Source organism: Ovis aries, chromosome 17, assembly GCF_016772045.2.
Source record: "Ovis aries strain OAR_USU_Benz2616 breed Rambouillet chromosome 17, ARS-UI_Ramb_v3.0, whole genome shotgun sequence".
NCBI lineage: Eukaryota > Metazoa > Chordata > Mammalia > Artiodactyla > Bovidae > Ovis > Ovis aries.
The window spans coordinates 15,969,875-15,992,394 of NC_056070.1; the positions used below are offsets into that span (position 1 = coordinate 15,969,875).

Consider the following 22,520-nt stretch of genomic DNA (forward strand, 5'->3'; position numbering starts at 1 on the left):
ATTTCATGGCTGCAATCACCATCTGCAGTGATTTTGGAGCCCCCCAAAATAAAGTCTGACACTGTTTCCACTGTTTCCCCATCTATTTCCCATGGAGTGATGGGACCGGATGCCATGATCTTCGTTTTCTGAATGTTGAACTTTAAGCCAACTTTTTCGCTCTCCTCTTTCACTTTCATCAAGAGGCTTTTTAGTTCCTCTTCACTTTCTGCCATAAGGGTGGTGTCATCTGCATATCTGAGGTTACTGATATTTCTCCCACCAATCTTGATTCCAGCTTGTGTTTCTTCCAGTCCAGCGTTTCTCATGATGTACTCTGCATAGAAGTTAAATAAGCAGGGTGACAATATACAGCCTTGACGTACTCCTTTTCCTATTTGGAACCAGTCTGTTGTTCCATGTCCAGTTCTAACTGTTGCTTCCTGACCTGCATACAGATTTCTCAAGAGGCAGATTAGGTGGTCTGGTATTCCCATCTCTTTCAGAATTTTCCACAGTTTATTGTGATCCACACAGTCAAAGGCTTTGGCATAGTCAATAAAGCAGAAATAGATGTTGTTCTGGAACTCTCTTGCTTTTTCCATGATCCAGCGGATGTGGGCAATTTGATCTCTGGTTCCTCTGCCTTTTCTAAAACCAGCTTGAACATCAGGAAGTTCACGGTTCACGTATTGCTGAAGTCTGGCTTGGAGAATTTTGAGCATTACTTTACTAGCATGTGAGATGAGTGCAAATGTGCGGTAGTTTGAGCATTCTTTGGCATTGCCTTTCTTTGGGATTGGAATGAAAACTGATCTTTTTCCAGTCCTGTGGCCACTACTGAGTTTTCCAAATTTGTTCAGCACTTTCACAGCATCATCTTTCAGCATTTGAAAGAGCTCTACTGGAATTCCATCACCTCCACTACTTTGTTCGTAGTGATGCTTTCTAAGGCCCACTTGACTTCACATTCCAGGATGTCTGGCTCTAGGTGAGTGATCACACCATCTTGATTATCTGGGTCATGAAGATCTTTTTTGTATAGTTCTTCTGTGTATTCTTGCCATCTCCTTCTTAATATCTTCTGCTTCTGTTAGGTCCATGCCATTTCTGTCCTTTATCGAGCCCATCTTTGCATGAAATGTTCCCTTGGTATCTCTAATTTTCTTGAAGAGATCTCTAGTCTTTCCCATTCTGTTGTTTTCCTCTATTTCTTTGCATTGATCGCTGAAGAAGGCTTTCTTATCTCTTCTTGCTATTCTTTGGAACTCTGCATTCAGATGCTTATATCTTTGCTTTTCTCCTTGGCTTTTCACTTCTCTTCTTTTCACAGCTATTTGTAAGGCCTCCCCAGACAGCCATTTTGCTTTTTTGCATTTCTTTTCCATGGGGATGGTCTTGATCCCTGTCTCCTGTACAATGTCACAAACTTCATTCCATAGTTCATCAGGCACTCTATCTATCAGATCTAGGCCCTTAAATCTATTTCTCACTTCCACTGTATAATCATAAGGAATTTGATTTAGGTCATACCTGAATGGTCTAGCGGTTTTCCCTGTTTTCTTCAATTTCAGTCTGAATTTGGTAATAAGGAGTTCATGATTTGAGCCACAGTCAGCTCCTGGTCTTGTTTTTGTTGATTGTATAGAGCTTCTCCATCTTTTGAATATAATCAACATTCAAAAAACAAAGATCATGGCATCTGATCCCATCACTTCATGGCAAATAGATGGGGAAACAATTGGACCAGTTACAGACTTTATTTTCTTGGACTCCAAAATCACTGCAGATGTTGATTGTAGCCATTAAATTAAAAGACACTTACTCCTTGGAAGGAAAGTTATGACCAACCTAGACAGCATATTAAAAGGCAGAGACATTACTTTGCCAACAAAGGTCCGGCTAGTCAAAGCTATGGTTTTTCCAGTAGTCAGGTATGGATGTGAGAGTTGGACTATAAAGAAAGCTGAGCACTGAAGAACAGATGCTTCTGAATTGTGGTGTTAGAGAAGACTCTTGAGAGTCCCTTGTGCTATACGGAGATCAAACCAGTCAATCCTAAAAGAAGTCAGTCCTGAATATTCATTGGAAGGACTGATGCTGAAAGTGAAGCTCCAATACTTTCACTATCTGATGCAAAGAACTGACTCATTGGAAAAGACCCTGATGCTGGGAAAGATTGAAGGCAGGAGGAGAAGGGGACAACAGAGGATGAGACGGTTTGATGTCATCACAAACTCGATGGACATGAACTTGAGCATGCCCCAGGAACTGGTGATTGACAGGGAAATCTGGTGTGCTGTAGTCCTTGGCGACACAAAGAGTCAGACACAACTGAGCAACTGAACTGGACTGAACTGTACTGAACTGATTAGAGTGCAAGTTCCCAGTTGGTGCTAGTGGTGGGAACCTGCCTGCCAATGCAAGAGACATAAGAGATGGAGGTTAGATCCCTGGGTCAGGAAGACCCCCTGGAGGAGGGCATGGTAACCCATTCCAATATTCTTGCCTGGAGAATCCCATGGACCCAGGAGCCTTTCAGACTATGGTCCACAGAATCTCACAGAGTGAGGCATGACAGAAGCTACTTAGCATGCACACACATTAGAGTGAAAATGACTTGTCTTGGCAGTGAACTAAAAATTTCTGAGGCCTTAAAGGATTCACATCCATCCCAGGCTATAGCTGATGAAAGAAAAACACTCAATTGTATACATTTCTATCCATTTGTGGTGAACTTCTCTGATTTAACTGAGCAGAATTACATTACAAATTGGAAAGGAGGACTTTGGGACTTTTTAGTCAAGGGGGTTTGATTTTGAGCTTTATTTCCTCTGGATTTAAGAGGAGTATTTAATCTTTGCAAAAGTATTTAATCTTTGAATTTTAATTTCTTCATAGAAATTTAACATTCACAGAGGGCTTAGAGGTGAAATTAAGGCATCTTTATTGTTGAACTCTTATGAATAGGAGGTCTTAATGTATTTTGTGATTAAAGTATCATGGCACCCCACTCCAGTCCTCTTGCCTGGAAAATCCCATGGACGGAGGAGCCTAGTAAGCTGCAGTCCATGGGGTCACTAAGAGTCAGACACGACTGAGTGACTTCATTTTCACTTTTCACTTTCATGCATTGGAGAAGGAAGTGGCAACCCACACCATTGTTCTTGCCTGGAGAATCCCAGGGATGGGGGAGCCTGGTGGGCTGCTGTCTCTGAGGTCACACAGAGTTGAACACGATTGAAGCGACTTAGCAGCAGCAGCAGCAGTGTTGCCATATAATCTCATTGCAAAACTTCTGATAACCTGTGTAGGCCAATATAGGTAAACATAATTTGGCTTGAGGATTAGATTAGTGAAAGTGAAAAGTGAAAGTGGCTCAGTCGTGTCTGACTCATTCCTACCCCATGGACTGTGTAGTTCATGGAATTCTCTAGGCCAGAATACTGGAGTGGGTAGGTTTTCCCTTCTCCAGGAGATCTTCCAAATCCAGGAATCAAATCCAGGTCTCCCACATTGCAGGCAGATTCTTTACCGGTTGAGCCACAAGAGAAGCCCAAGAATACTGTAGTGGTAGCCTATCCCTTCTCCAGGGGATCTTCCCAATCCAGGAATTGAACTGGGGTCTCCTGTGTTGCAGGTGGATTCTTTGCCAATTGAGATATGAGGGAATTATATAAATAATGGCTAATTACTTGAGAATGTGTTTTGTACTAGATTGAGTCACTGCATCACATATATTTGTAATTAATTTAAGTTACAGAATATATACAGTCATTACTTTATATTAAATAGTAATTACATACATCTGTACATTTGTAAAGACTAAATTTGCTGCTAAGTCACTTCAGTCGTGTCCAACTCTGTGTGACCCCATAGACAGCAGCCCACCAGGTTCCCCCATCCCTGGGATTCTCCAGGCAAGAACGCTGGAGTGGGTTGCCATTTCCTTCTCCAATGCAGGAAAGTGAAAAGTGAAAGTGAAGTCACTGAGTCGGGTCCGACCCTCAGTGACAGCATGGGCTACAGCCCACCAGGCTCCTCCGTCCAGGGGATTTTCCAGGCAAGAGTACTGGAGTGGGGTGCCATTGCCTTCTCCGGGGACAACAGATTAGGCACAAGAAAAAGCTAGTTTTCAGTTCTTATCATCTTTTCATGCTAACGGGATATTTAGCTTTCAGGCGGCAGTCATGGGTGGAAATACTTTTCCCCTCAAATCCTGAAGAAAACAAATTAAGAATCATGTAAGCAAAACTAACCAAAAGCCCTATCTAATATATGTTTACATAATACACATGTTTATACCATTAGCACAGCAAATACTGAAAGCGAATCCTTTCTACCTTATGGTCCCTTTGGAGGTGGGTCAGTTTAGGTAGGGACACCCCAACAAAGATGAAAGTTGTCAAAGAAAATGATTAAGGGGAAACAAATACAATGGATGATACCCAGGGGCATGAAGAATAGAAAGAGGCAAACATAGAAACTAAGGGAAAGGAGGCCAAAGGTTAAGGAGGTTTAGTAGCTGGTTTCTGCCTGGGAGAGCAACTGCCTTAGTGATTTCCAGACAGAGTGAGATGGGCTGTGTAGAAAAATCTAGGAAATGGGGATATGCAGGGGTATTATTTGCTTATTCTTATTAGATTCCCTATCCTGAAAATTGTGATTCTATAGGTCTTTAGCTGGGCCAAGAATTCTTAAGACAACCAAAGTTGAGAATCCCTACGGACAGTCTCACTTTTGAGGATGCCGATTACCTATGTATGGTTTTTCCAGGAGTCACGTATGGACGCTGAGAGCTGGACCATGAAGAAGGCTGAGCACTGAAGAACTGCTTCCAAAGTGTGGTACTGGAGAAGACTCTTGAGAGTCCCTTGGACAGCAAGGAGATCAAATTCATTGGGAGAACTGATGCTGAAGCTGCAGCTCCAATCCTTTGGCAACCTGACGCGAAGAGCTGACTCACTGGAAAAGACCCTGATGCTGGGGAAGACTGGCAGCCAGCAGCCCCGTTCGGCCCGTGCTGCGGTAGGCTCCGTGGGGATGCACAGCATTTTGGGAGCAAGCCTACTTACAAGAAATTTAAATTTTACTCTGCTCCCCCAGGGCCAAGGCAACTACCAGTGGAATTTGGTCTCCCTGGGTTCAGAACGGCCTGTGGTTGAGTGGATAAGTTTATAATTTTGGACTTCAATTAACTGGTCCTTTGGTTTCTCACACAGCTATATTTTCCAAATTAACAAAAGAGTCCGAGATACAGTTCTTTGGTGCTAACTCAAAAATGACCAAATGAACTCTGTTCATTTCCAAGTCAAGCCATTCAATATCATAGTAATCCAAGTCTATGTCCCAACCAGTAGTGGAAAAGAGGCTGAAGTTGAATGGTTCTATGAACACCTACAAGACCTTCTAGAACGAACACCCATAAAAGATGTCCTTTTCATCATAGGGGATTGGAATGCAAAAGTAGGAAGTCAAGAGACACAAGGAGTAACAGGCAAATTTGGCCTTGGATTACGAAATGAAGCAGGTCAAAGGCTAAGAGAGTTTTACCAAGAGAACACACCGGTCATAGCGAGCATCCTTTTCTAAGAGCACAAGAGAAGACTCTAACATGGACGCCACCAGATGGTCAGTAAAAATCAGATTGATTATATTCTTTGCAGCCAAAGATGGAGAAGCTCTATACAGTCAGCAAAAACAAGACCAGGAGCTGACTGTGGCTCAGGTCATGAACTCCTTATGCAAATTCAGACTTAAATTGAAGAAAGTAGGTAAAACCACTAGACCATTCAGGTATGACCTAAATCAAATCCACTATGATTAGTGGAAATGAAAAATAGATTCAAAGGATTAGATCTGATAGGCAGAATGCTTGAAGAATTATGGATGAACGTTCATGACATTGTGCAGGAGGCAGTTATCAAGACCATCATCAAGAAAAAGAAATGCAAAATGGTTGACTGAGGATGCCTTACAAATAGTTGAGAAAAGAAGAGAAGTTAAGGCAAAGGAGAAAAAGAGAGATACATCCATTTGAATGAAGAGTTCCAAAGAATAGCAAGGAGAGATTAAAAACCTTTCCTCAGTGATCAATACAAAGAAATAGAGGAAAACAATGGAATGGGGAAAACTAGAAATTTCTTCAAGAAAATAAGAGATACCAAGGGAACATTTCATGCAACAATGAGCATAATAAAAATCAGAAATGGTAGGGACTTCACAGAAGCAGAACATATTAAAAAGAGGTGACAAGAATACATAGAACAACTATAAAAAAAATATTTTCATGACCCAGATAACCACAACGGTGTGATCACTCACCTAGAGCCAGACACCCTAGAATGCGAAGTCAAGTGGGCCTTAGGAAGCACAACTAAGAACAAAGCTATTGGAGGTGATAGAATTCCAGTTGAGCTATTTCAAATCCTAAAATATGATGCTGTGAAAGTGCTGCACTCAATATGACAGCAAATGGCAAACTCAGTAGTGGCCACAGGACTGGGAAAAGGGCAGTTTTCATTCCAGTCCCAAAGAAAGGCAATGCCAAAGACTGTTCAAGTTCAGTACAGTTCAGACACTCAGTCATGTCCGAATCTTTGCAACCACATGAACCACAGTACACCGGGCCTCCCTGCCCATCACCAATTCCCAGAGTTTACCCAAACTCATGTTCATTGAGTTGGTGATGCCATCCAGCCATCTCATCCTCTGTTGTCCTCGTATCCCTCTGTCCTCAATCTTTCTCAGCATTAGGGTCTTTTCAAATGAGTCAGCTCTTCACATCAGGAGGCCAAAGTATTGAAGTTTCAGTTTTAACATCAGTCCTTCCAAAGAACACCCAGGACTGATCTCTAGGTTGGACTGGTTGGATCTCCCTATAGGCCAAGGGACTCTAGAGCATCTTCTCCAACACCACAGCTCAAAAGCATCAATTCTTCTGCGCTCAGCTTTCTTTATAGTCCAACTCTCACATCAATACATGACTACTGGGAAAACCATAGCCTTGACTAGATGGACCTTTGTTGACAAAGTAATGTCTCTGCTTTTTAATATGCTGTCTAGATGGGTCATAACTTTCCTTCTAAGGAGTAAGCATCTTTTAATTTCATTGCCACAATCACCATCTGCAGTGATTTTGGAGCCCCAAAATAAAGTCAGCCACTGTTTGCACTGTTTCCCCATCTATTTGCTATGAAGTGGTGGGACCAGATGCCATGATCTTAGTTTTCTGAACGTTGAGCTTTAAGCCAACTTTTTCACTCTCCTCTTTCACTTTCAGCAAGAGGCTCTTTAGCTCCTCTTCCCTTTCTGCCATAAGGGTGGTGTCATCTGCATATCTGAGGTTATTGATATTTCTCCCGGCAATCTTGATTCCAGCTTGTGTTTCATCATGAGTGTTTCTCATGATGTACTCTGCATATAAGTTAAATAAGCAGGGTGACAACATACAGACTTGATGTACTCTTTTTCCTATTTGGAACCAGTCTGTTGTTCCTTGTCCAGTTCTAACTTTTGCTTCCTGACCTGCATACAGATTTCTCAAGAGGGAGGTCAGGTGTTCTGGTATTCCCATCTCTTTCAGAATTTTCCACAGTTTATTGTGATCCACACAGTCAAAGGCTTTGGCGTAGTCAATAAAGCAGAAATAGATGTTTTTCTGGAACTCTCTTCCTTTTTTGATGACCCAGCAAATGTTGGCAATTTGATCTCTGGTTTCTCTGCCTTTTCTAAAACCATCCTGAACTCTCAAATGTTCAAATTACCACACATTTGCATTCATGTCACATGCTAGCAAAGGAATGCTCAAAATTCTCTAAGCCAAGCTTCAACAGTGCATGAACCCTGAACTTCAAGATGTTTAACTGGATTTAGAAAAGGCAGAGGAACCAGAGATCAAATTGCCATCATCTGTTGGATGTTAGAAAAAATATGAGGACACCAGAAAAACATCTACCTCTGCTTTATTGATTACACCAAAGCCTTTGACTGTGTGGATCACAACAAACTGGAAATTCTTCAGGAGATGGGAATACCGGACCACGTGACCTGCCTCCTGAGAAACCTGTATGCAGTCAGGAAGCAGCAGTTAGAACTGGACATGGAACAATAGACTGGTTCCAAATAGGAAAAGGAGTACGTCAAGGCTGTATATTGTCACCCTGCTTATTTAATTTATATGCAGAGTACATCGTGTGAATTGCATGGATGGATGAAGCATAAGCTGAAATCAAGATTGCTGGGAGAAATATCAATAACTTCTGATATGCAGATGACACCACCATTATGGCCGAAAGTGAAGAAGAACTACAGAGCCTCTTGAGAAATGTGAAAGTGGAGAGTGAAAAAGCTGGCTTAAAATTCAACATTAAAAATACAAAGATCATGGCATCTGGTCCCACCACTTCATGAAAAACAGATGGGGAAGCAATGGAAACACTGATAGACTTTATTTTGGGGGGCTCCAAAATCACTGCAGATGGTGACTACAGCCATGAAATTCAAAGATGCTTGCCCCCTGGAAGAAAATCTATGACCAACCTAGACAGCATAGGAAATGGCAACCCACTCCAGTGTTCTTGCCTGGAGATTCCCATGGAAAGGGGAGCCTGGTGGGAGGCCATCTATGGGGTTGCACACAGTCGGGCACGACTGAATCTACTTAGCAGCAGCAGCAGACAGCATATTAAAAAGCAGAGACATTACTTTGCCAACAAAGGTCCATCTGGTCAAAGCTATGGTCTTTCCAGTGGTCATGTATGGATGTGATAGTTGGACTATAAAGAAAGCTGAGCACAGAAGAACTGATGCTTTTGAACTGTGGTGTTGGAGAAGCCTCTTGAGAGTCCCTTGGACTGCAAGGAGATCAAACCAGTCCATCCTAAAGGAGGTGAGTCCTGAGTCTTCATCGGAAGGACAGATGCTGAGGTTGAAACTCCACCATTTTGTCCCCCTGATGCGAAGAACTGACTCCTTGAAAAAGACCTGATGCTGGGAAAGATTGAAGGCAGGAGGAGAAGGGGACAACAGAGGATGAGATGGTTGTTTGGGATCACTGCCTAGTTGGACATGACTTTGAGCAAGCTCTGGCAGGTGATGATGGAGAAGCCTGGCATGTGGCAGTCCATGCGGTCGCAAAGAGTTAGGCATGACTGAGCGACTGAACTGAAGTGATGTTCTCCAACTTAGTTTTTACCAGCAGTAGAATTATTACAGACTTCCCCTTCTATTCTTTATTTCTCAACTGATTAAGAACCTGGTCGGGAAAGAGGGCTGCTATTATTCTGTTCCTCTCAGATATCTCAGAAGTGTTTGTGAATATACAGTGCATCGATATTTAGTACAAATATAAATGAAAGAATATATATGTATACATAACACACAAAGAGGATGTGTTCAAATATACTATATATGTACACTTATACCATATACTCATGTATAATGTATACATACCTGAATATATGATGTGTAAACTTGCACATAATCATGCACACTCACACACGTATATGTGCACATATTCATACCTAAAAATAAAATAAGCCTGCTTTATCTGGATTGTGGGATTCCTATTAATATTTTACTTCTCTTCTTTACAGCTTCTATACTTCTAGTTTTTTTCAGTGTATATTCATCGATCAGAAAGAGCTACAATGTTTAAATGACTAAGTTCAGTTTCACCATAACTTGTGTTGGTTCCTCCTCCTTTCCTCAGAAGTTACCCTGTTCTTTCACAATGTCTTTATAAAAAGAATAAGAACTTATTTCAATGTATTTTATCTGACTTACACATTTTGCTCTCTGGCCATCTTGATTACAGTGGGACTTCCTTAAGAAGACGAGTCATATCGTCTTCACTCAAGCATGTAACAGTATGCATTTTCTCCTGTGCATATAACAGTATGCCCTGCATACAATGAGTACTCTTTAAATACTGAAATCTGATTCTACCACAATCTCCAGGCAATTGGATTGTACTCCAGTGAAACAGTTGCTGAAAACTGGAGAAAAACAATGCTCTGAGACATATAGAGAGATAATTCCACACAGTGGGTGGGCATGCAGTAGTTCCATGAGGTTGTTCGGGAAGGCTTAAAAATAAAACCATAGTCCACTTAGCAGCAGATAGAGATCAGGCTCTGAAGCCCCATAGCTGATGAAAGTAAAAGGGAGCATATCTGAAATTAAGCCCAGGCAAAGCAATTGTGGAAACGTACTGAGATGTGCTTAATGTTGCCTGGGAGGCCAAAACAACCTCTCTTGCCAAATCAACAAATCCTGTTATCCTGTCTCTTGAGAGACTGGGTGATTGAGTAACAGGCTGCAGGTGTGAAATCTTTAAGTTGGCTTCCATTTGAGGAGCTGTCAGGCACCAAGTAATGTGATGAGCTGGGGGGGATCTCCCTAGGACCCTCAGAGCCACCACCACCAGCCCTGGGAGTGCACTGAAATCACTCAGAACCTGGCAATGCCTGACGCCTGGCTCTCTGTTCCCTCTCCACCCCCCACCTCTTCTTATGTTATTGACCTCTTGTGCAGCCCGAGCGTCCAGAATTTTAAAAACTCCCTAGGTGATTCCAAGATGCAGCCAAGAGTGAGAATCAATACTTGAGGGCCTCTTGGAAATCATACTGCATTTTTTTCTCTACCTACAAATTGTCCCAGATAGACACATCTCCTTCCTGCAGACTGAAGTGAAATCACATGGGCTGGTTCCTGGTTGGCTTGGAATTGCAAAGATAACTTTTTCACCTTAATGGCTTTATTTCCAGCTTAATGGTGCTGTCAGGATTCCTTCTCTCAAGAAAAATGTGCTTTTGTTGCAGAGTCTTAACCTCTTCTATGAATGTGAAAGAGTTAGGGATGAACAGTATCAAAAGTTAGGCAGAAAAAAAATGTTAATGCTTTTACGTATGTTTTTCCTGCCCCACATGAGATGGTTTCCCAGGTTCTTATCTGTTGCAGCTGGATTTTAGAACCCGTTGATTGAGAAAAAGCATATAAAAGGTATTTTGTACGTGGGTGTGTGTGTGTGGGTGTGGGTGTGCATTGTGTGTGTGTATGTGTGTGTGCGCTCAGTCCCTCAGTTGTTACGACTCTTTGTGACCCCATGGATGGCAGCCCACCAGGTTCCTCTGTCCACGTGATTTCCCAGGCAAGCACACTAGAGCGGGTTGCCATCTCCTATTCCATGGGATCTTTCTGACCCAGGGATCAAACCCATGTCTCTTGTGTCTTCTGCATCAGCAGATGGATTCTTTAGCACTGCACCACCTAGGAGGCCCCCAAAAGGTGTTTTATATTTTAAAACTATAAACAGGTATAAATGTATTTTTTAATGTAGGAAGCCACCTTGTGCATGCATGTCTGATTCCAATTATTCAGTATGCAGAAAATGTTTAGTATCTGTGAGAATTCATGGACTTTTTACAAAAACTCTGTGTCTCCTCCAGGGTTTGCTGCCCAGGCTAGGGTTAGTGTGCAATGGTGTCTTCACATGGCAGATTTGGCCATTTCACCGCTTCGAAGACATTTGTCACCACGTTATCTGGCCTGTGGTGGTACCAAGGTCTAGAAGGTCATTCACGTCCCTGTTTCCAGATTGCAGAGCTATTCAAGCATCACAACTCAGTCTTTTTTAATACCCCTGAAGAAGCTTTCACTGATCCGTTTTTATGCTTAGCCTGGGAGCAGTAAAAGTTACACTCAAGCTGTAAGTAGTTGGAACTTAACTGTTCCTTCTAACTTCAAACAGCATGTGTATTGTTACATTTCCTGTTCGCCATAAGGGAACGCGAGAAATATCAGAGCAGTCATTTATGTAATGAAATATAGCTGTATTGTTGAGTAAAATACAGCTATGGGAAGTTAAATAAACCTATGGCTTGAAAGAGGCATGCTTGTTAATGTAAAGAGCCTATCAAATCTATGAGCTGCATGAAAATTAAGGGCAAAATTGCCACATGAAAGGTTTGAAAGTAGAGACAACACCTTTCCTTTAAATGCGTATTAATCATGGGCATATGTAAAATGGAAATGGTCCCCATTCAATCTTTAAGGCTATGGACATCCTTGCAAATCTCTTATCATACTTATCTTTCTTCTTCCATGAGGACGATGTTACTTTTTTTTTTTTTTAATCTGGAGCATAGTTGCTTTACAGTGTGTTAGTTTCTGTTGTACAACGACATGAATCAGTTATATGTATACATATATCCCCTCCCTACTGTTGGGTAATGTTTAGTTTGTATTTGGATCAGTGGTCAAAGACACAAAATTTTAATTTTCACGTAATTTTTGAAGCATACAATCAAGGAAATAAATATACACCGATTTCTTAATTTCTTAAATGATTCTAGTAAATCATCCCTACTCATACGGTTCTAGCAACCACTTAGTTAAATTTTACATTCTCATTAGCCCAAGAGAAATCTAATTTTCCAAGCAAAATTGTTCTTACTATCTTATCTTTAACTCATTTATGACCCCATTAAGGTATATTCTCTGTCTAGCCTAAATGGAACCTTGGAGTCTTTTTATTTTCCCCCCTCACTCAGACTTTTTGAAGTTGTGTTTCTGATGTGGAGATTAAGTGCCCTGGAGTTATAAAGCTAATCTAACATGGTAAGAACTTTGTATTATTCAGAAGCACCTGTAACTTATTTTCATTTATTATGCCTTGTTTGCACTTGATGATGGGCAATGAAAAAAGAAAAAGTATAAGCACCAGATCTTGGGTGTTTCATTGGATAAAATTATAAATAAAATCAGAGGCACAAGTTTCAAAGGTATTTAATCAGAAAATTTCAACCAAGAAATTGTCACAAGCTATTTTGAGAGTGTAAAGCACTGACATGGCCGTTATTCTGCTTTAAAGGAAAATAGAGATGATGAGAACGTATTTACATACTTCATGTCATTTCAGTTATATATGTACTCATTTAACTCAGTTTTGGTCAAATCTGTTTACTGATAGAAGGAATCTTTCCCTCCCTCCTAGTTTATCTTTCCATGTGGAGGGAAGAAATTGGTGCAACTCTTGGTCTCTATTACTGACCTCACCCCAGATGACATGTGACTTATCTGACTGGTAATTTAGAGAAAACAAATGCTGCTTGTTCTTGGAAACAAACCTTCCTGCAAGTTAGTTTCTGTTTCTGTGCTGTGACTCTTACCCAGGAATTCCCTTCCAGGTGGGGGTAGTTGCCTGGGTCCATTTACCTGTAAATGGGTAGATAATTCTATTTAGACTTGTGTTACTAGCTCAGTCGTGTCTAACTCTTTGTGACCCCGTGGACTAACAGCCCAGCAGGCTCCTCTGTCCATGGAATTTTCCAGGTAAGACTACTGGAGTGGGTTACCATTTCCATCTCCAGGGGATCTTCCCAACCCAGGGATTGAAACCAGGTCTCCAGCGTTGCAGGCAGATTCTTTACCATCTGAGCCACCAGGGAGGCCCTATTTAGCTCTTAAGTGTCATGAAATTTATTTGGCTCCTGCACAACCTCCATGTTAGCCTTTATGAATAATGAAGGTGATATCCTGACTTCCATTTACTGCTTTATTTTTCTTCCAGTTTATTCTGAACTCATGTAGCCAGAATAAGAGTACACTAGCATATACTGAAACGGGTAAAGAACTGCGTTATATTTGCAAGTTTGCATTTCCATTTTAAAATAACCATTGTCCTGTATTCCAGTTATTTACTTCTTTGTAACAAACCACCTCAAAACTCAGTGCGTTAAAACAGTTTGTATTGTTCGTCATGATTCTTTGCATTGACTGGGCTCAGTTGGGCAGGTCTAACCTTGCATTTCCCATATGGTTGTAGGAAGGTGGCAGGGACTGGATTCAGTTAAAGTGCCTCCAGCTGGATGTCCACAATGACTCACACATAGGTCTGGTACCTCAGCTGAGATGAAAGATCATCCGTCTTTCTCCATGCGGCTCTCATACATGGCCAGATAGGACTTCTTCACATAAGAAAAGAGGGTCTCCTGGTAGGTAGATTTCTTACTTTGTGATTGGTCTCCCTCAGCACATACTTCAAGGCAGATGCCGTAAGGACTATTATGATTTAGACTTGGAAGCACCATTTCTGCAGCATTCTACAGTTTCTGGGGTCAGTCTACATTCAGTGCATATGGCCTAGCCAGGGCAATAGTTCCAGGGGCCTTGGTACATGGACAGGAGGGCTTAGCTATGAACTGTAATATTGGAAACATAAACATTTGTTATAAGAAACTATTTATTAGGGTGTTTATTAGAGAGAATTGTGTTTGTTCACTTTAATTTTGTAATTGCTTGTTTTAGGAAGCTGGAAATCTCATTAATATTATGGTGATTAATGCTGATTACTTAACACATCAAGTGGCTTAGATGGTAAAGAATCTGCCTGCAATGCAGGAGACACAGACAATGCAGGTTTGATCCCTGGGTCAGAAAGGTCCGCTGGAGAAGGGCACGGAAACCCACTCCAGTATTCTTGCCTGGAGAATTCCATGGACAGAGGAGCCTGGCAGGTTACAGTCCATGGGGTAGAGTCAGATATGACTGAGTGACTAACACATCATTGCAATTAATGTGTTATTAATATCATTCAAGGTATCATAATTTATTCCATACATTTAAAATATTTTGGTTTTTTCTATTTTGAAAACTATGTGAAAGATAGATATGTTATTTTTTAAGTATAATAAATTATTCTGCCAGTTCAGTTTTATAATTTTTTAGATTTATTTTTGGCTGTGCCAGACCTTTGTTGCTGTGCGGACTTTTCTCTAGCTGGGGTGAGTGGGGGCTATTCTCTAGTAGTGGAGAGTGGGCTTCTTGTTCTGTGGCTTCACTTGCTGTGGGGCACAGAGAACAAATCAGTTTCTCTGGAAGGACTGAGAAATAAGGTGGGGCACCAAAGAGTAACTGAGGTTTAGGACCTGTAAACAGGGGCAAGGCAGGAACCATGCTATTAAGATGGGAATTTATTGCAGGAATATGTATGTCAATTTTCTATAAGGCAGTTATAGCCACTATAATCTATAAAGCACTAAATATTAGTGGTTTTTCATTATGGGATTTTATTTTCCACTTAAGTTTTAAATGCATATTTCTGATTGATGGGTGTCTCTCCTTCAAGCAATGATTCAGAAATAGATACTCTTTCCTTCCTAAGACTGTCAGTTTTATCATGAAGATTTCAAGGTTGTCATACCTGTCTGCACACAGCAGTCAAGGGAGGAAGAACTGAATGTAGGGATCATGAGTAAGAGAACTTCTTGGGCCAGGGATGAAAGGTTTTCTTTTTTTTTTTTTTCAGGGGGAGGGGTGGGGAGGCGTCCATGCCATGCACACTCAGTCATGTCCAACTCTCTGTGACCCCATGGACTGGACCCCTTCAACCTTCTCTTTCCATGGGATTTCCCAGGCAAGAATACTGGAGTGGATTTCCATTTCCTTCTCCAGGGGATCTTCCCCACCCAGGGGTCGAATGCGGGTCTCCTATATCTCCTGCATCAGTAGTCAGGTCTTTACCAGTGAGCCACCAGGGAAGCCCGGGTGGGATGGAAACCCCAGGGATGGAAAGGACACACATAACTCCAATCACACTTAACTCGGCGGCCTGAAAGCCAACTGGGAAAGGGAACACCAACCAGAGATAATGGAAAATGAGACCGACCTGTGCGGGTCCAGGAGGAAGAAAAAGGAGCTCTGCTGAGGGGTTAGTCCGTCTTTGCCACACTCAGGAACTAGAATTAGAGAAATAATAAGAGAGGCTTGGTACAGACTCTAAAGAGCTTTTGACATTGATATTCATGTTTCCTCTTTCTCTGCAGTCAACAAGAGTCTCAGAATCTTGGGAAGGACTAAATTAACACAGAGGCTTAGTGATCCAGTTGGCTTCCCAGATGGTGCAGTGATAAAGAACCTCCATGCCAATGAAGAAGAAGCAAGAGACACTGGTTCCATCCCTGGGTCGAGAAGATCCCCGGAACTGGAAGTGGCAACCCACTCCAGTATTCTTGCCGGGAAAATCCCATGGACAGAGGAGCCTGGCGGTCTGCAGTCCATGGGGTCACAAAGAGACACAACTGAGCATGCCAACACTTGTAGCTTAACAAGACAAAAGAATGACATAGAGAGATGTTGCATTTACAAAATAATTTTGACCAACTCTAATTCTACTAGTCAAGGGGATATGATTGGAGGATGACCTAGAGAGCTCAGAGAGGGGTCCAATAAGCATTGCTGAAGTATATAACAGAGAACATGGCTGAGAGATAGTGTCAATAATAATGAAAGAAATAGCTATTCAGAGACAATGCCATCACACATGAAAACTGAAACTTGGTAAGTGCTCAAGGAAACTATCCATGGGATTTTCCTGGCAAGAATACTGGAGTGAGTTGCCATTCCCTCCTCCGGGAATCTTCCCCACCCAGGGATTGGACTTGCATCTGCTACATCTCCTGCAATACAGGAGACCTGGGTTCGATCTCTGGATCAAGAAGATCCTCTGATATCCCCTGGAGAAGGAAATGCTACCCACTCCAGTATTATTGCCCAGAGAATTCTGTGGACAGAGGAGCCTGACAATCTACAGTCCATGGGGTCATAAAGAATCAGACATGACTGAATGTGACTAACACACAAGCATTTCTCTATATAACTTTTCCCATTTTGTACTTTTTAGCATATACACATTTTATTTGTATTTTTTCTGTTTTTTTTTTAATGTTTTAATTGAAGCATAGTTGATTTTCAGTATCATGTTAGTTTTGGGTGTACAACACAGTGATTCAGTTACATATATATATATAATCTTTTTCAGGTTCTTTTCCCTTATAGGTTACTACAAAGTAAATCATATATGCATTTTAATTTTTGTCTTAAATTTACTTTATTTCTTGGCTTTAAGACATTGAAATATTTCTACAGTCACTCACCATTTGGTTTGGAAAAACGAACTTCTCATAACTTGGAGTGACCCCTGTATACAAAAAGCACAATTGGACCCCAGACAGAGGGACAACACGGGCATCAAGGTTCCTACAGCCAGAGGCAACAGTATCTTCATTTCAGAGCAAGGTGTGAACTGGTTCTGTAATGCCTTTGCAAAGCCTGCATAAATCTGTGACTCTCAGAACGAGGTAACAATATAGAGGAGGACATGTTCCTTGTGAGACATCCAGAATGCCGGCTGGTTATTTTCTTTACCAGTATTCATCCAATCCATTTGCTAAGCATTGTGGCTTTGCAGCTACCCATGAGGAAGGAAATGGTTGTTTAATTGCCCAGAAGAATTTCCTAGAGATGCTTCAGTAGTAATAACTTGTCTTTCTCTATCCATGATCCATGAATAACAAACAATTGAAAATGAAAGTCAGGCTGGAAATATGACAATGGCATCTCTAGTCAAAATAAAGCACAGCATTGAAATAATTATTTGAATAAATCACACCTCTCTCACTCCAAATACCCATAATTTCCATAGCTCAGTTTGAAGCTTTCTAGTACTTGAGAATAAAGCTTAATTTAATTATTTTTTTTACTTCATTATTTGTGAGCATATTCAGCCAAAGGGATAAAATGTCAAGAAACATTCTTCTTACTCTACTCAACTATCTTCCACCTCAGCTTATGTATCATTTTCCTCAGAGGTGTTGGGGAAGGGAAAATTTCTCCCTATGTGTTTCTTTTTTTTTTTTTTTTGGTTGATCTAATAGCTATATTAACATAATAAGGGCATCCCTTATAGTTCAGTTTGTGAAGAATCTACCTGTAATGCAGGAGACCCCGGTTCAATTGCTGGGTTGGAAAGACCCCCTGGAGAAGGGAAAGGCTACCCACTCCAGTATTCTGGCCTAGAGAATTCCATGGGGTCACAAAGAGTCGGACACAACTGAGTAAATTTCACTTTCACTTGACATACGAAAGGTTAACAGGAGACAATAAAATTTATGTTTTTATGTAATGGAGGTCTCACAGATATAGGACCTAAGCAGTGACCAAGGCAGGCAGCTTTTATACTTTTTAAATGAAGAACAATAGATTTGTAAGGAATTGACAAGACAAGGAAACTTCAGCTTGGGTACTTAATTAGTGAAGAATCTAAGCAGAGTTTGTTTGCTCAAACTTCTTGGCCCTGAATTTGTGTCTCTAGCAATAAGGATGTCTCTGTATGTCCTGTGTTGGGAGGGTATTTTTCATGTGGGAAATTTATGTCCTGCTTTCTGGGGACAAAGTAGAGTCAGGGTGTTCTTGCACTGACTGTTTAAGTAACTTTAGTTCAAAATAATCAATATATGGGGCTTCCCTTGTGGTTCAGCGGTAAAGAATCTGCCTTCAATGCAGGAGCCACAGGAGACACGAGCCAATTTCTAGGTCAGGAAGATCCCTGGAGGAGGGCATGGCAACCCACTCCAGTATTCTTGCCTGGTAAATCCCCACGGACAGAGAAGCCTGGCAGGCTATAGTCCATGGGGTTGCTAAGAGTCAGACATGACTAAAGCAATTAAGCATGCACGCAATCAATATATGACTTTGGTGCATTTGTGATCAACCTATCTTGAGCTCAAACAGAAGTCCTGCATTGAGTCAAATTGCTCAGGTTCACTCTCTCTATCTTTAGCTATCACTTTGCTTATGGACCAGTCACTCCATTTCTCTGAATCTCACCTATAAATTGAATAAGATGGGATAGTGCAGACTTTCAACTATAGCTATGACTCTATCACAATTCTATCCCCTCCTAAGAGAAAACTCCTAAGTGTAAGCGTCAGTGCAGCATCCAGGATGTAATTCTCCATTTTAAAACCCAGATTTTTGATGCTAAATTCACATAGACTGAGTCTGACCAAGATCCACTTGAAAGTCTATTTTCCTTTGAATTATCATTATATGGGAATGGTAGGATTTTCTAAAGTGTGTTATCTGCTTTGGCATTCTCATAGAAAAAAACAAATACTTCCCTCTGTATAGAGCTAACTTTCTGTCTAAGGACTTCCCTGGTGGATCAGATGGTAAAGAATTCACCTGGCAATGCAGGAGATACTGGAGACTCGGGTTTGATCCCTGGGTCAGTAAGATCTCCTGGAGAAGGAAATAGCAACCCCCTCCAGTATTCTTGCCTGGGAAGTCCCATGGACAAAGGAGCCTGGCAGGCTACAGTCCATGGTGTTGCAAAGACTCTGGGTAAAGCAAACAAAACAAACTGTATTCAGTTCAAACAATGAAGTTTCACCATAATTCAGCTAGTGTTGATTCCTATATATTTTTTCATGATTAAGTGAAATTATTGGCGTAAGAACACTTTGAGAGCTTTAAAAATTAGCATAAATATTCACTTTCATTGACTGTCAGCATTCCATAAAGTAGACCTAGTCAACTGGTATTCAAGTATGACTGGAAATTGCGTTTTCTTTCGCCATCATTTTCAAGCAAAATCTTCAGCCTCTTTCTCGCCAATCTTTTCTACCATTTCTAGAAATGTAAATCCAGTCTTTTCCCCAAAGAAAATCACAATTGGTCTCTTTGAGAATATTCTTAAGAGTAATGGCCAGAAGAATCAGGCTTATCTAACTAGACTGAAGTAACTGAGATATGGGAGATGTGAATTGAAACAAGAGGAAATGAATTTTCAGAGCATATAGAAAAGTTTTAATATATCCCAGAATGAAATGTATTATTTTACCAAGGCATTGTGTGCCTTTTGATAAAGATAATAACCCACAAAATGAATATATCTCCTGTCGCTTTTCTTGTGATCTATAATGAAGAAGGTGAGCTCCTTCATGATAAATGCATATTTAACAGTAAGTGCCAACAGTATTATCTCATATATTGTGTGCTAATGAGGTCACCTTGCAGATGGTCCACGTCAGATGGTCTATTCCATGTATCAATGCAAAATTGGCTTCTTGGTGGAGAAAGTTAAACTAAGAGTAGTTTTTTCTGCAGTTTCAAAGGTGAGGGAGTGATGATGGTAATAGCAGCTGCATTTAATAGAAATTATGTTTCAAGCACTGAAACTTCAGCTTCTTCAGGAAGTAATAGCTCCTGAGTTCCCAGCACTGCAGTAGATGTTTTATATATATTATTTCTAATCTTCACAAAAATTACTCCCCTTTTATAGTTGCTGGAACTGACACTTGGAATGTTTAAATTTCTTCAATGACTAATGGTTAGTAAATGATTGAACCAGGTTTTATATCCAGAGCTGTCAAACTCCAAAATCTTTCAGCCTCTTGACCTGTGCTGCCCTTGATGGTCACCACCAGCGGTTTGTGGCTTTTGAGTACTTGAAATGTGACTTATCTGAAGGGAGATTTTGAAGACTTAAAACTAAAAAAACATAAAATATTTCATTAATAGTGCTATGGTCAGAATGTACCCCCAACATTCATATGTTGCAGTCTTAAGGCCCAATGTGATGTTATTTGGAGGGTGGAATCCTCATGGATTAGTGCCCTTATTAAAGACTCTATGGAGCTTCCTTCCACCTTCCACCATGTAAGGATACAAAAACTTAGGAGAAAGCCCTCATTAACCATGCTGGCAACCTGATACCTGACTTCAGCCTCCAGAATGGTGAGAAGTACATTTTTATTGTTTATAAGCCAACAGTATGTGGTATTTTGTTATAATATAACTGCCTGGACAGACGAACAGGAATGGATTTTCTATTGATTACCTGTTGAAATAATAATATTTTAGGTATTTTGGTTAAATAAAAAATGTTATTAAAATTGATTTCATCTTTTGCTAATGTATTTACCAGAAAATTTTAAATTGTGTAATGGTTTCTATAGCCCACATTCTAATATTTCCATGGGCAGCATTGCTTTATACAACACATTACCTTTTATAAAGATCCATAATACAGGTTATATTTTCATCATTACAATGTCAAAAGTTTTGGCCAAAACCAAAATTAGTGCTTAGAAACCTTTATTGAAATTAGAAATTTCTCCCTAATAATATCTGTTAATAAGGTTCCTAATTAACTCAAGGAATTCAAATTAGTTTAATAAATCTAGTCATTACTTTTTAAATTATCTTAAGGCAAGGATCTAGAACTATTACTCCTTAAAGTTAATTTCTAAATAATCTGATTCACATTGGTAAATTAAATGCCATTAAAAAATAAGATATCTCTGTTCCTCAAGGACTTCCTTTAAAGGAAAATAAAGAAAAGAAAAAACTGGTCTAGTGGATAGGAAAATTGCCCAAACTTCAAGTCAATGAACCTGTAGCAAATGTATTGTTGATTTTGAGCCCAGTGTTATTCTTCTTAAAATAGTATCCATTAAAAATATCAGCCCCAAATATAAGATGAGTCATCTTGACTGGAGTAGGAATTATCTGAAAATTTTTCATAATTGAAGCAATGTCATAGGAATCATCCCTGAAATTTCTTATCTTCCCACATTCCCCTGACACTGTAAGAAACACTCCTCACAAGCTGTGTTTGTTAATCAGACTTCTTGGCCCTGAACAGTAAGTTCCATCCTTCCCACCCTGAGCTGCTGCCTGATCTGTGAACTTGAACTTCAAACATCAGAGCTGTAGCCCTGGCTTACATATGCATAGCTCCTCTGCTTACAGGTGTCTGGGCTTCATTTGGAATTATGTTTTGAGAGTCCGCACTGTACCTGGGACTGTCATAGGAGCTTGACATGTATCAGTAGGATAAAATTATCTTCCTATCCTCCTGAAATTTTAAGAGTTATATTGTAAAAGCTTCCTGGTCTGGATTGTAAAGGTCATGAAAGATTCCAAAGTCTCATGACCATTGGAAAAGGAATCAGATTTATAAAATATATGCAAATTCTTTTCAATCAGCTGGATTTGAATCTGTCTAATAAGCCAAATCAAGCCCTTCTGTATGTCTTATGTGTATATGTACTAGGTCACTTTGGTTGTGTCTGACTCTTTGCACTCCATGGACTGTAGCCTGCCAGATTCCTCTGTCCATGGGAATCTCCAGGCAAAAACACTAGCGTGGGTTGCCATGCCCTCCTCCAGGGAATCGTCCTGACTCAGGGATTGAACCGACCTCCTGCATTGGAAGGCGCCACCTGGGAAACCCATATGCATTATAATAGGTGTTGAGTGATGTATGTTGAGAAAAAGTCACAGAAAGATTCGAGTTTATTTGATAGGCATTTTTCTTTTTTTTTTTCCCATTTGTAGAATTACATAACAAGCTTCTATAAGAGATGAAGTTGCAATCAGTATTAGATTCTTCAAGTAACAGACATCATGACATCAGTGATCTTAGGAAAGAGAATGAAAACACCAGAAAGAAGCGTATGGCCTGAAACACTATCCACGCCCTTTAACCTCCCCTTCCTTAGACCCATCCTAAAGTTATGGGTAACATGCACATCATCGCCTGATGATGTGAAAAATGAAAAGGAAGACATTGTGCTTGCTGCAGAGTAAATATCCCTAGTTTAGTGATGCAGCTGAATGAGTTACATTCACAATTTCTGGTCAGATCTCGCCTGCACATTGGCCAGCTGCATAACCTCCCTATAGTGGCTTGT

The 22,520-nt window shown here is 40.6% G+C and overlaps 1 long non-coding RNA gene across 1 annotated transcript; it reads left to right on the forward strand.

Annotated features, from left to right (window-relative positions):
* Positions 1-13,220: 13,220 nt before the first annotated feature.
* On the forward strand, positions 13,221-17,526 carry LOC121816920 (uncharacterized). The gene is made up of 3 exons (XR_006056635.2): positions 13,221-13,314; positions 13,808-13,976; positions 15,807-17,526. It is a non-coding gene; the product is annotated as an uncharacterized LOC121816920 (long non-coding RNA).
* The last annotated feature ends 4,994 nt before the right edge of the window (positions 17,527-22,520 follow it).